This window comes from Petaurus breviceps, unplaced genomic scaffold (genome assembly GCF_028583685.1).
Source record: "Petaurus breviceps papuanus isolate PSGF00001 unplaced genomic scaffold, PetGlider_PUasm1.0 179, whole genome shotgun sequence".
Taxonomy (NCBI): Eukaryota; Metazoa; Chordata; class Mammalia; order Diprotodontia; family Petauridae; genus Petaurus; species Petaurus breviceps.
This window is the reverse complement of record NW_027185779.1, coordinates 9,483,946-9,499,536: the sequence shown is the minus strand read 5'-3', so window position 1 is coordinate 9,499,536 and position 15,591 is coordinate 9,483,946. Positions and strand designations below refer to the sequence as shown.

At 35.1% G+C, this 15,591-nt stretch overlaps 1 pseudogene; it reads left to right on the top strand.

The window, feature by feature from the left end:
• The first annotated feature begins 685 nt into the window (after positions 1 to 685).
• Positions 686 to 1,239, top strand: LOC138160134 (large ribosomal subunit protein P1 pseudogene; annotated as a pseudogene).
• Positions 1,240 to 15,591: the final 14,352 nt, after the last annotated feature.

Below are 15,591 nucleotides of genomic sequence, written 5' to 3'. Positions count from 1 at the left end.
CATATATTTGTGTATGTACATACATTACTAAGACATATCTCTGTATGCTTTGACTATTCTCTTTTCCAAATGTCTTTTTGGCTTCAAGCAAATGCCTATACAGCATTTCAGAGTGGTTAATGCTAGTCAGCCTCTCCTGTTATAATTTTTTATGGTACTTTAATTTGTTGTATGTTAGTAAAGACTAATGCCTATCAAAGATCAGAAAATGAGTACATTGTGCCTGTTCTGAGACTTTAGTTCATAATCTAATGGTTTGTTCATCTTGGGTAGGTTTTTTTTTAAATACAAAAGCAAATGTTTTTTTAAAGATAATCTTTCTTTTTACAAAAGATTAAACAGTTTTATAAAGCATGAATTTAAACGATTTATCACTTTGCCAAGTTTAATGCACAGCACCATTTATATGTGCAGCCTTTGTTAGTAAGCTTTAGCAGAATCAAACGATGCATTTTTTATTGTTCTTCTTAAAAGAGTCAGCAGTTAAATAAACAGTTTGGTTGACAATAGAAACAAAAGCAAGGGCATAAACTTGGTATCAATGAATCTTTTGAGAATATATTTATACTATTTTTTTGTTTTTAAAAATTTTTTACTCATTTTGAACTTACATACAAAAAGACAAAAAAAGATATTTCCATATACATAGCACAATATGAGAGGATTCAATATATAAGCATAAATTCCATGTTCATTAAAAAAAAACCCTATATAGCTCTTCAGTTGTCTGTAAGGTGCTAGGTTCTTCTTCGGAAGCTAAGGCCACGTTGGGGTGAACCCTCACTTCAGCCGGCGACTAGCACCACTACAAACAAACCTCTCCTCATCCGTCTACTGAAATGGCCATCTCCGAGCTCGCCTGGCATCTACTCTGCCCTCATCCTTCACGACGATGAGGTTACTGTCACGGAAGATAAAATCAATGCCCTCATTAAAGCAGCAGGTGTAAATGTTGAACCATTCTGGCCTGGATTATTTGCCAAGGCCCTGTCCAATGTCAACATTGCAAGTCTCATCTGCAATGTAGGAGTTGGTGGACCTGCCCCAGCAGCTGGTGGTGCTGCCCCTGCTGGCGGGGCTGCTCCTGCTAGCACAGCTGCCCCAGCTGAGGAGAAGAAGAAAGAGGAAGCAAAAAAAGAAGAATCCGAGGAGTCCAATGATGACATGGGCTTTGGTCTGTTTGACTAAATATTTTTTGTAACATTAAATAAAAAGCTTAACTCAAACTTAAAAAAAAAACCCTATATAATAAACACTGCACATTGTTTTCAAAGCTGCCCTGCTTTTCTGTGCTTCCTTCCAAGTTTTCTTTTGTTCTTTGTGTATACTTTTTATTTTTCCCCCTCCCGATCCCACCCTAGAAAAGGCTACAAATAAACACAAATACACACACATATGATATTAAAACCATACTATGCATATTTCTGTTTATCATTTCTTTCTCGAGGTGGGTAGCATCTTCCTTCATATATCTTTTATAGTTGATTTTAATATTCATCATAGTAAAATGAATTAGTCATTCAGAGTTCTTCTTTGGACAAAATTTCTAAAGTTCAGTTGGTACTGCTCCTTTAGTTTTTCATTTTCATGAAAGTCTTTACATATTTTTTCTGAACTCAACCAGATCATCATTTCTTATAGTGAAATAGTAGACTATAACAATCATATACCACAACTTATTTAGCCATTCCCCACTTGTAAAGCATCTATCATTGTAACCAATCTGATAGGTATAAGATGATATCTCAGGGCTCTTTTAATTTGCTTTTCTCTAGTCAGTGATTTAGAGCATTTTTCATATGAGTATATGTAGTTTTGATTTCTTCATTGAAAAACTGCCTGTTCATATCCTTGGACTATTTATCAATTGAGTAATGACTCAAATTCTTATAAATTAGACAAAGTTCTGTATATATTTGAGACATGGGACCTTTATCTGAGAGGCTATCTATAAATTTTTTTTTCTGAAGTTTTTACTTTCCTTCTGATCTTGGCTACATTGACCTTATTTGCACAGAAACCTTTAATGTAATCAAAATGATCCATTTTACACCTCAAAGTGTTTTCTATCTCTTGTTCATTTACATTAATATCAATAATTAATATCAGATGAAATATGATAAAATAGGAGTTATGAAAGTCCTAATTAACCTAATAAAAATATAAATCATAAAAGATAACAGTTACATAACTTAAAGCTAACGTGCATATACACAGATGTATATATGAAAAAATTTCATTGGACTCTTTCATTTAGGAATGCTTTCAACAATACATTTTAATCACTGTAATTTTAATTCACTTCAAAAAATATTCAATGCCTATTGTGGTACTGTGATAGGTTATGGAAAGAGGGAGATAAAAATTGAGATAAGACAGGGTCCCTCCTAACCTTATAGCTTACTAAAGGAATGTGAAATATTTCAATCCAAAATAATAGATGAAAAGGACTTGAGAGGTAAAAACAAAGTTCTGTTCAAGGTCATAGAGGAAAGACATCATTACTAACCTGTGGCATTTGAGTATCATTTTCAAGAATGGTTAAGAATTCAACAGGAGCATGGGAGCCAAGGACACAGGCAATAATATGAACAAAAACAGAGAGGAAGAACACAGGGAAAAACATGCTTCTAAGACAGTAATATTAGATGACTGGGATTGGGGAAGCAATACAAAGGAGGGTAGATTGCAGTGGCACAATGGCAGAAGAAGGCCAAAATTACTCATTTGACAGAAATGAGGCAGTTAAGAAATTTGTACAGATTTCTCAGTAAAATGTGAAAAATGGAGATGTGGGAGTTTACAGGCCTGTAATGAAAGGATTTGTTCTATAAAACTTGAACTTGGTCAACAGCTGCACCCAAGGACCACAGGTTCCTCACCCTCTGTTGTAGGGGAATCTAATTCCAGATGTTCTGCTATACAAAGTTGACATCAACTGAGCTGTTTCTGTCCATGTTGATTTTTAGAGACCAACTAATAAAAGTTCTTTTTGTGTTTTGTCTTTTGTGTTTGCTAGCTCAGTTACTTGAGAGAGAGGCATATATGGTATGGTATAGTGGAGAAAAAAAAATCTTTAGACGTGTTTCTAGTGTGCAGCAAAAGTGCTTGGCTAATAGTATTTAATAATTGCTCATTGACTGACTGACTAGACCTGGGTTGTAGTTTTGCTTCCAATATTCACTAACCTTGACAGTCATTTTCTAGTTTAAAATCTCACTTCATGTGAATCTTGATTTTCCCATGTACAAAATTATTTTTTTATATCTGCACAACCTATCTTATTAGGATTGTTTTCTGGGCAGCTAGGCGGTGCAGTAAGTAGATCTAATGCCAGCCCGGAGTGAGGAGGACCTGAGTTCAGATCCAGCCTCAGACACTTAACACACACACACACACACACACACACACACACACAAACTAGGCATGTGACCTTGGACAAATTACTTAACCCCAATTGCCCTCCAAAAAGCAAAAAAGAAAAAAAAAGGATTGTTTTCTTCAGGATCAAACAAGGACCAAATTGTTTTACCAGTGTTTACATTGATGCCATCCAAGGCTTTGTCCTGATTCCTTTTTTCCTTCTGTTTTATATTCCATTCTTGGGCAGTTATGTTCAATTTCATGGATTACATTGTCTATACACAGCTGAATCCCAAGTCAATATAGCCATCTGAAATCTCTCTTCTGAACTCTGGTCCTGCATCTCCAAAATGCTTCTTGTGTGAGTTAAACTCTCATGTCTTCTAAACATTCCTGTTTCAGTTGAAAATACCTCTATTTTCCAGGTAACTCAGATTTATAACCTCAGTGCCAACTTTGGCTTTTTGTTGTCATATATTTTTACCTTTAATTTAACAAACACCAAATAAAATTAATGTTTTCTTATATCAGGGTTTCTTAACCTCTTTTGACCTCTTTGGCAATCTACTGCAACTTATGGACATGTCAGAATAATGGTTTTAAATGAATATAATAGAATACATAGGATTACAGAGGAAACCAGTTGTAACGAAGCATGGTTATCAAATTGTTTTTTTTCAATTCACAAACTCCTTGAAATCTGTCCAAAGGCTACTCCAGAGTCCATGGACTCCACGTTAAGAATCCCTGCCCTATACATAGTGAAAAAAATGATTATATATAAATGTCTATTTTGTGTGCTTTTTCTAAAAAAGTTTTAAAAACATAACTTTCAAAGTTGTCCAAAGTTCAATGCTTGTCTGTGATTCTGGACCTCTGTGTCCAATTTTTAAAAAAAGGCTTCAATGACATTACTTCCTTCTGTGATCTTCCTTCCCTCCCTCCTTTCCTTCCTTTCTCCCTTCCTCTTTTCCTTTCTTCCCTTCTTTCTTTTTTCCTTCCTTTTTTCCTTTCTTCTCCTTCTTTCTCTTCTTTATTTCCAGACCCCACTTTCTCTCTCATGACCTTCAAATTTTTAAACCCTGCAAATGTACATCTTATTCTGTATCTTGGGTCCCTCAGCTCTCTGTCAGAACATCGGTAGCAAGTTTCATCATTAGTCCCCAGAATCATGAGTGACCGTTGCAATAGACAAGGTTCTTGAATCATTCAAAATTGTGTTTTTTTACAATGTTATTATTTATAAATTGTTTTCCTGGGTCTGCTGACTTTACTCTGCATCTATTTACACAAGAGTTGCAAGGTTTCTCTGAAAGCATCCTTTTTATATATGTAATGGTACAATAATATTACTTTAGTTTTATTTACCATAATTTGTTCAGCTATTCAGTGATAGATGAATACCATCCTAAATTTCCAGTTCTTTGCAACAATAAAAAGAGCTGCTCCAATCACCATTCCCTCTGACTTTCTTGTCCATAACACACTTCCTAGCAACTATTCCCCTATACATGTTATCTTCCTCTATTAGAAGTAAGTTGCTTGATGGCTGGATTGTCTGGTTTGCTTGCTTTTGTATCCCCACTGAATATCACAGATCTGGCACACTTCATAAAGGCTCTTTATTTCATTCATTCACTTATAATAATATGCTACAATTTAATTTATAGCCACTTTGTCTCTCCATTGCTCTTCAGATCATAAGCAGTTTTGACATTGGAGATTGCCATATTCTGTGATTCAGTACCATGTAGGACCACTGAAAGACTATTGATGTAAAAAAAAATGGATCTGTATTTCAGAAAGAAGCTTGAGGCTCTTCATTTAAAGTGCTGCATAATTTGCTGAATGCAATCTAACCCACTCTCTTCCTTCTATTCAATTCAAAATTGAGCTCATTGTTGCTCTCTGGTGTCTCTTGAAGATAGATATACTTATGGGCCAGCTCTATGGGCTGTCATTACAAGAACATATTATAGCCTAGACAGATTTCTATTCTCTTGTTTTATTTTTCCCTAAGTTAGTTGTTACACTGAACTCTTAAGCAATTGAAGTGATGTGGTCCAGCAGAAAGATCACTGAACTTAGAGGCAAAAAGAACAGAATTCATATCTCACCTCTGACATTTATAGCCATTTGACAATGAGCAAGTCACTTCTCTTAGCTTCAGTTTCCCCATCTATAAATTATAATACATATCCCATAGATTTATTGTGAAGCTCCAGTGAGATAACCTATGTGTTGTTTCTCAAATTTCAAAAGATATCAATATCAATGATTATTTTGTTATTTCTTTTAGGAGGTTCTTTAATATTCCAGGGCATAATACAATAGGCACAGTGCCATACATATGCAGGAATATCTGCAGGATCTCACCATCCATAGGTAACCCCCATTCCTTTTAGAGTGTGTTAGATATCTCTCCATGACAGTGGCAGACACACTCAATGAGTACACAACTCTTCCTTTATTCCTCATTTGACATTAATGATCAGTGGATCATTGAATAAAATTATCCTTATTATATGTTTCAAGGAGAATCTGGGCAAATGTGTTGAATTTTGCTGAAATGAATTAAGTGCTTTTTAAAATAATAGATCATACTTGGATCTTATATTCAGTCATTTATTTGTCTGAAAAGATGTGGCCTGGTGTAGAAAATGTGAAAAGTATGCTTTTCCCTTTCTGATTTTTATGAAGAATGCTTTCAGTGGGGCAGACTACTCTCATAATTTTTATTTTACAGAAATGAGAAGGGTCATGATGATATTGGTCAGTAGTTATTTATGCTGTCTCAATCAACTTTTTCAGGAACAATAAGGTTCACAATTTTTCCAATCAATTACCTCCCCTTTCAAATATCTTGAGAGTTGACCTCAAAATTTTATTAAGTTTTGAGTAGACCTCTTTTGGGTATATTTAGTCTAGTCTAGCTAATATTCACAGCTTCATTTTTTTGAAGGGACTTTCCTTTTTCCTCATAACGTTTGCTATCCTGACATTAGAATTTCAATGTGGTAGCTCCACTATTATTGGTAGAAAAATAGATTGTTATGGAAATCTTGACCACACACACACGCTCACACAATATACATATGTGTGTATCTGTGTATCTATGTATCTATATATTATTTGTTATCCTTATTCCAATTTCATCATTCAGTGCTCTTGTGACAATATGCTTTCATTGGTTCTCACATTGAGCCTTCTGGAAACTTGATTTCCTTTCTACTCTTTCTGTTTTATGAGGTAATAGTGCTCAATGTCTTTTTAGAGCCTTTCTCCATAAGATTTTGACAGTAAGCTCATATACTCTAAACTCATGTTATTCTCTACTACCTTCTAATTGTCAAGGAGGTCAAGTATTTGCTCACTGAGACTGTTTTTAGGCTCTTTGAACCTTTTTGTTATGGTGATTTCTTTACATCCATTAAACTTCTGTAGAAAATGATAACACGTCAGGAATTTTTTTCATGTGAAATTTCCTATTCTATGGAATTAATAGCTTTTGTGAATAGATCAAATTAAAGTTATAATTGTATTGCTGCATTTTCTTCTCATTTTTACCCTTTTGTTTCAGATTTAGTGCTAATTTTCACATTTGCTCTATTAATTCAACAGATTGGTTGTACACAGAGAGCCAATTAAATAATATCTCAGAATGAATAGATTTCTGGGTCATATGAACAACACAGTGGGGGATTCAGCACTTTCTCTGAGCCTCACAACCTGTCAAACCTCTCCAAAATAGTAATTATGCACAAGCAATAAATCAGTTTCATCTGTTTCCACACTTTAAGACACCAAGAATAGCAACAACGTAAAAACCCAATGCACAGCAAAGACTGGTCTCTTAACTACTAAAATTCTCATTCAGCATCCTCTCCTGCCACCAAGCTTCAACTGGACTATACAAGCCAACCTTAAACTTGTAGGAGAATTAGCCCCTTCCTTTCCCTTCCCTTCGCCTTTCCCTCAGGGCTCTGTAAAACTAGAAGACCAACGCTTCTGCCTAGGACTTCAGCCTGGCCACTAAACTCCACTAAACCTGAGGAAAGGGCGACTGGCATTCAGTTGGAGCTAATTCCCTCTCCCCCAAGAAGTCACTTTATGCAGATTGAAAAGTAATTTTCCTTAGTTGGAAGAGTCTGAGACAACTTTGAAGACTAACACCCAGGGAAATTTCAATCAAAGGGAGGGAAAGAGTCAGAAAGTGAGAAAAACAGCCAAAAATAACCAAATATCTCAAGTAGGAGAATACTCAGTTAAATCAACAAGAACAGGAAGGAAGAAGGAAATATTATTTCAGTAGTGAATTGGGATTCCACTGAAGAATGCTTCCTTGGAAGAAAAATACATTAAATAGAGAAAGGGACCTCACAATGGTTATAATCTTCAAAGCTTGGTGCTTAGAGATACCACTAATCCAGCTTCCAGAAAGGGAGAATCAGAGGTCCTGGGAGCAACCCAGGGAGATCATAGAAACTACACCAAATATACCTTCTTCAAGGCAACTGCTGAACAATTGTGAATAATAACATCTATTTATATTATGTTTTAAGGTTTTTAAAACACTATAAGTTTACCCTTTACAGCAGCCCTGTGAGGTAATAATTTCAGGTATTATCTCTAGGTTATTGAGAAGTAAACTGAGGTTAAGATAGGATTAAGTAATAATAATGAAATAAATAATAACTAACATATATATATATATATATATATATATATATATATATAGTGCTTACTATGTGCCAGGCACTATGCTAAGCATTTTTATAATTATCTCATTTGCTTCTTACAACAACCCTGAAATACAAATGCTGTTGTCAAAATTTTACAGAAGAGGAAACTGAGGCAAACAGAGGTTAAGTGATTTGCCCAAATTCACACAACTAGTAGGTATTTTAGACGATATTTGAACTCTGGTCTTCCTGACTCCAAGCCTGACACTCACAGGAAATGACAAAAGCTGGGCTCTAATGTAACTCTCACCTAACTACCTAGTTCAGCACTTATTCCACTGCACCGTGACTTTGACAATTTAGAACATTGTTCATATGAAGGGAGGAAAAACGAACTTAAAAGGAATTTTTCATAAACAACTATTTTGCTGAACTAGTTTCAATAAAGTACCAATCTCTTATAAAAATTGTGGCACATTATAGTACAAAATCAGATTTACTCAAATTTACATCAAATCCTCAGGAATCCAAAAAAAGTGTGTTATCTTATGAATTATACATTAACATAGTTAAGCTTTGGACACCATTGACATTACCCCCACCTGTTGTGAGCATTCCTATTTGCCTGTCATTGCTACGAGAGCCATATTGCAGAACTGCAAAACATGAAGGATGTACATAATTGGTTTTATCCTGCTTGTGTACAAGGATTTTAATAGAGACCTATTGATCACATTGTAGCTGTATCATGCAGATTGTAGGTAATAATGTGAAGATTGTTAGTCACCACAGTAATATACTCCATTTTCCAAAAGTAAATGCTTATTGAAGGGCAAAGAGTTGTTAAAAAAAAAAGCTGAGACCTTCAAAATACATTTTCCCCTGTGCCAGAGTTCTTCATATGTTCAGGTACAAATAAGTGTTTTGCCAGCACTTTTCCTTCTGCTTTTATTGGTTACATGAAACTCAGTTCATTAATAAGGTTATTATTCAAGATTATTATATAGTTTCTCATATATGGTACATTTTCCTTGGAAAATTTGTTTCTTTGTGCAATCACCTGAGAACTTTTCTGGATTTAGCAAATAATGGTGCCTATGATAAGCAAATCTAGATGCTTAAAAATGCCACCCACAAGGTTACACCTAATGTTAAAAGGTCAAATAAGATATCTTCTAAAAATGCATTACTTCAGTTGAAAAGAACATGTTGGCATGATTTCTTAGTGCTTATTCCTTTGTGACTCTTCTTACATGTTCCATTAGGTGAAAATATCTTTTTATAATTAATCAGTGCTATTCATGTGACTCCTATATTTAAATAATTACACTTGGGTGCAAATACCATTTGTAATTAGTACTTTATAAAATTCTAGGTATTCTCTTTCGTAAATGGGAAGTTGATATTCAATATAAATGGATACTTAAAATAAGTAAGGCAAGTTTTAAAAGAGCAGCTATTCGCCCTGGATGAATTCAAGTCATCTGGCTCAAATGAATTACATCCCAAGGTGCTTAAAGAACTGATATACGTAATTACTAAGCATCTGTCAGCAATTTTTGAAAGATGATAGAAAATAGGGGAGGTGCCACGATATAGATGGTGGTGGTCTGATTATCAAAAAAAGGAAAGAGAATACACTCTTCAGACTACAGGTTTATGAACTTAACTTTAATTCCTAGCAAAGTCCTAGAATGTATTACTAAATGGAGTGATTTCTGAAAAATTCAGAAAAAGAAGTGGTGATCACAAAGTGTCACCATGACTTTATTAACATGTCATATGAGACAACATTTAATTTTTGACAGGGTTACTAAATGTTTCATTTAAGAGCAATGCTTTAGATATAGTTTGCCTAGAGTTAGCAAAACATTTGACAAACTTTCTTATGCTATTTTTGTGGAAAATTGGGCAAATGTAGACTAGACAGTAGTACAATTAGATAAATTAAGAACTAGTTGAATTGGTTGAATGACTAGTCATTAATGATTTGATATGAACATGGAAAGATGTTTTCAGTTGACTGTCCAGTGGATCTGTGCTAGGCCCTTCATGGTATCATTGATTTGGATGAAGACACAGATAGCATGTTTATCAAATTTTCAGGTGACCCAAAGCACAGGGGGACAAGTCAGATTTTGGTTAAGAGTCAGGATTCAGAAAAACCTTGACAATTTACACCATTGGGTCTAATCTAATAAGGTGAAATTTAATAGAGATGAATATAAAGTCTAATATTTTAGTTAGAATGAAAAACTTCCTAAATATGAGAGCTATCCCCAAGTGGAATAGATTGCCTTGGAATGAAGGGGTTTCCTTCCCTGGAGGTCATCAAGCAAAAGATGGATAACCACTTGTCAGATATGTTGTATAGGGTATTCCTTTTCAGGAATGAGTTAAACTAGTTGGCCTCCAAGATCCCTTCTAACTCTGGGATTTTATGATCCTGATTCTATGAAAGAGTTTGTGCAATTAAAACCATTTATGAAATTAACTCATTAATCCAATAGTTTTCAAAGTGGGGATAGAGTTCCCTGGAGAGTTATGGAATGACACCCAAAGGTCTGTGGTTTGACCCCAAGACATGTGTGACCAACCAATCAGAGGGTGGAAAGATGGGTTACATGCCACTTTCCCCTAACCCACGGCAAACTGGGCTTGTCTCCAACACAACAACAATGCCCCCTTCAACATTTCCCAGCTCTTCCCCCTCCCACCAGACTTACAGCAGCTGCACAGGCAAAATTCCAGCCCTTTGGGCTCCACATCCTGTCATTTCTACACACACACGCACATGAACACACACACACACACACACACACACACACACACACACACACACACACACACACACACACACCCCTCTGGACTGCCTCAGACACCCTTTGGTGGGCAGACTCTGCACCTGCAAGTCTCCCTGTCCCCACTATATAGTTAATTTTGATGGGAGTGAACAGTATAGGATGAACAGACCTGGTTAAATATGTGATTATATTATCGCCTCTCTTCACAAACCCACCTCTCTTATGAATTTCCCTATTTTTATTGATGACACTACCACCATTCCATCAAGTCCACAACTTTAACTTTGTTCTTGACTCCTTACTTTTCCTCATGCTATATATCTAATCATTTTCAAAATCTTGCCATTACTGTTTCAACATCTCTTATATCTGTCTCTTCTTTACTCAAATGACCACAAACCTAGTTTAGACCTTCTTCACCTCCCATTTGGACTATTGCAATAGCATTCTAAATGGTTTTCCTACCTACCTCAAGTCTCTCCCCAAGTAATTTGTCCTCCATGTAAGTCCCAATTAATTTTCCTAAAATGAAGTTTTGATCATATTGCTCCTTTGATAAATTTCAGATGTTTTCTCTTGACTTTAGGATCAAATATTATTTCATCTTTATCTCATTCCTTTTTAATGTATATTTTATAATGTACATAATACCACACTACTATATATGTATAACTTATTAATAAGTATATATATATTTGTAATTTGAATACATGCTAAAAACTTTTAGCTGATGAGGGTACATGATCAAAAAAGTGTGGAGGTCATGGGCCTTTTTAAAAGGGGATAGATGAACATTCTTTTTTTAATGTTGGCTAAACTTCGAAACAATTAGAACTGTCAGGATAGATGACCCTCATCTTTTCAAGTTGCCTTTAGTTGTGATCCTAGTTTTTATTATAGGCTAAAACTTCACAGGGAACTCCAATTAATAATTGTAAAAAAAAAAAAACATAAAGTTTCTAAGTAACAAAGTAGATGGGAGCACTAGACCTGGATTCAGGAAGACCTGAATTCAAATTCAATCTAAGATACTTTCTGTGTGACCCTAGGCAAGTCACTTTGCTTATCTGCCTCAGTTTAACCATCTGTAAAATGGAGATAGTAATGGCACTTAACTGCCAGGGTTATCAGGATAAAATGATAAAATGAGAATATTTGTAAAGGACTTTGCAAATGTCAAGGTGCTACACAAATGCTGTATCTTATTTTTATTATTAATAATTAGACTTAGTTCTATTATTAGGAAGGAAGTAAAAGGGAAACAGGAATTTATTATGTGCCGTGCTTTGTACTAAATGCTTTACAAATATTAGCTCATTTGATTAGCTCTAGAAAGTATATATTTTTCACCATTTTACAGTTGAGGAAATTGAGACATAAGTTAAATGACTTGCCCGTGGTCACACATCTAATAAACATCTGAACTGAATTTGAACCCAAGCCTCCCTGACTCCAGGTCCAGCTCTCTACCCCCTGCACCACCTATCTGCCTCTACTTGTTTTCCCTTAAACCTTGCACAAGAAAAATGTACTTAGTAGACATTATGACAACCCAAAGTTGATGAAGGATCTAGTACTACAAAGAGCTATAATTTAAATGGAAATTGGCCATGACTAGCTGGAAAAATAAGGACATAAAAATGTCACAATGGATTTTGAGTCAGTGTGGCATAGTGGAAAAACCACAGGGGGGCTAGAGTCACAAGATTTGGGTTCATATTCCATCTCTAGTGCTTAGAACTTGTCCGACCTTTGGCAAGTCACTTAACTTCCCTTGGTCCCAATGTCATCTGTAAAAATAAAGGGTTGTGCTAAATGGCTTCTGAGGTCTTTTCAAGCTCTAGATTTCTAATCCAGCATTTGAAGTACTGAGGAGGAAAGTAACACTATAATTATAACATGGGAAAAGACTGATTTCATGGAGATTTGGGAATCTTAGCAAATCAGAGCTGAGTATGAATCAGCAATTACTGGTATAATTTAATAACTCACAACATTATAGAATCTGGAAGTATAATGTAAGTACTACTCTTTAGCATGTATATTGTTTGCATTACAGTTTGTATTCTGCACTAAGCTTTAATTAAAATGATGCATCCAATTTACTACACTGCAAATGAAATATTCAGAGGATATCCAAGGGGAATAATAAAAGCATAGAAATCGGAGAAATAGGCATCTTGAGAATAACCTAATAAATTTTATAATTTCATTTGATGAAGGAAAAATTGAGAGAGAATTCAATTGTGCAATAGCCTCCAGTTATTTGAAGGACAATTTTAATGGATGGTAGTATAGCTTAGTATGTTGCTATTTATACACAGTAAATGCCTGAATGAATTGTTAACTATGTCCACTAATGGCATGTTAAAAGACAGCTGTTTAGCATATACAAAAGACATTTCCTTTTTAAAAAATTTTGAGATAGTGGAATATATTACCGATGGAAGTTATGCAATCTCTTGTTTCAGCAAGGTTTAAATGGAGTTAAATGCAAGACCAAGTTTGTATGTGATTTTTTTAGATTCTTATAACTTTGTGATTCTATGCTGGTTGGATTGGTTCAGTGTTGTAATTGCCTTCCGCTATATTATTTTGGTCATAGGCCAGATTTTTTCAGTGAAGAAATTACCTTATTTTGAGAAAGTCATGGCCTAATAGTAGGTGGCCCTGGAAGAGGAGATAAAATAAATTCAGGAAGAAATGCTCCCCCTCCAAAAAGAAAAAGAAAGGAACAACACATGTGGTAAAAAGTCATTTTCAATTTTCTTTTCTCTGAACACATTTCTATAATTGCAGAATGGACATCTGAATCAAAAGAGAAAAAGCCTCTGTATTCATGCTCACAACATTAGGCTCAAGCGCATTTGCTATAAAGATTAAAAGAGCTGTATAATATATTAAGATAATGTTTATGCATATTGGTAAAAATATTGAGGTTAAGTTGACAAGATGCATCTACTCTTGTACAAATATCCAATATCAGGAGGATATTGTAGGATCTGCTGTAGAATCTACCTCAACTTCAGCAAGATGCCTTGTGGTTAAGGTTTCCTAACCATATTCTGCAGAATGTTTCTACAAAAGCCTCAATGGCCAATACCGGATTTAGATTTCATCAGACCCTCCATCAAAGAAATTATGAGGTGTTCTGCATGGGCAGGAAAAAAACCAAATAGTTTATGAGAGTGTAGGGAAGGGTTTTGGAAGAATTTGATCTGCATGAGAAATAGAATAGCTCCTTGAATACCAGTCAGAGATTTATATTTTATTCAGTAGGAAAGAGGAAGTTTTTTGAGGAGATTGTTAAGATAATAGAAGTACCTTAGGAAAATGCCTTGGGCAAATTGTGAGGCATGGACTAAAGATGAGATATCCTGGAACAAGGAAGAACTATTAGAAGGCAGTTATAATAGCCAAGCTAAGAAAGGATATGTTTTTGAACTACCATGGAATCTCAGAGTTGGAAAGGATCTTAGAGGTCATCCAATCCAACAAATTACATGATCAGGAATTTTCTTTTACAACGTTTCTGACAGAAGTCATCCAGCCTTAAATTGAAGGCTTCTAGTAGTGGAAAATTCATTACTTTTTCAGATAACCCATTAAATTTTTAGACATCTCCATTGTTTAGAAAGGTTTTTTTTTCTAAAATTGAGCTAAAATCTGCTGGTCTGTAACATTCTCTCATGCTACTAGTTTTGCCCCTTTAAATCCAGATAGAACAAGTTTCTTATGATCCTATCTAACCCATATTCCATATAATGACTTTTGAAATAATTGTAGACTTCTCTATGGTTTCTCCATAAGCCTAACATTTTCCAAACAATTTATTCACTTTCTTTGTTCTAACTCTGACATGTGTCATGTCCAATTTTTTTTTTCTTTTTGGAGGGGAAAAGGCAGGGCAATTAGGGTTATTGCCCAAGGTCACACAGCTAGTAAGTGTATGTAGTAAGCCAAAGTATTTGATTCTTGGGGGTCAGTTCCTATGCAGATGTCCTTGATGATTGTGGTTTTGGTCTTGAAGTCTGCTCACAAGAGCATCCTTTGTTATGTGAATGCTTATGATAGGAGTTAACTGACCTTCCCTGAGACTTTTTGGTGCTTAGATAACAAGGCCTTATCCAATTCTGAACTACTTCCAGGATATGACAGGTTAATATAATGATAAGAATACTCCAGGATATGACAGACTAAACTATTGATAAAAGTACTTGAATCTTTGTCTGCTTGATCTTTAAAAACCTTGTTCAAAGAATCATTAAATGGAGTTCATGGTTCTTCCTTGAACTACCCACATGGTCTGGTCATTTCTTATTCATGTCTCCGATCATGCTTAGTGCTAGACACTGAGCAGCCCACAACAAGTGTGTCAAGTGTCTGAGGTCAGATTTGAACTCCCTCAAATTCACTGTGCCACCATTTTCCATTCTAGTTTCATGTCATCTGAAAATGTCATAAGCATGTCATCCAAATCTTTTTCCAGTTATTGATAATAATGTTAAGCCCAAAACCAAGAACACATCACTGAGTCATCACCCTGGGGATCTTCTTCCCAGCTGACATTGAACCATTAATGACTACTCTTTGGGTCTGGTGCAGTTCTGCATCCACCTATTCATGTTATTATTTATTCTACATCTCCCTATTTTGTCCATAGGATCACCTCAGAGGTTTCACCAAATGTTTTGCTAAAATGTATATATAGCATCTCTCTTATCTACCTGTCAAAAAAAAAA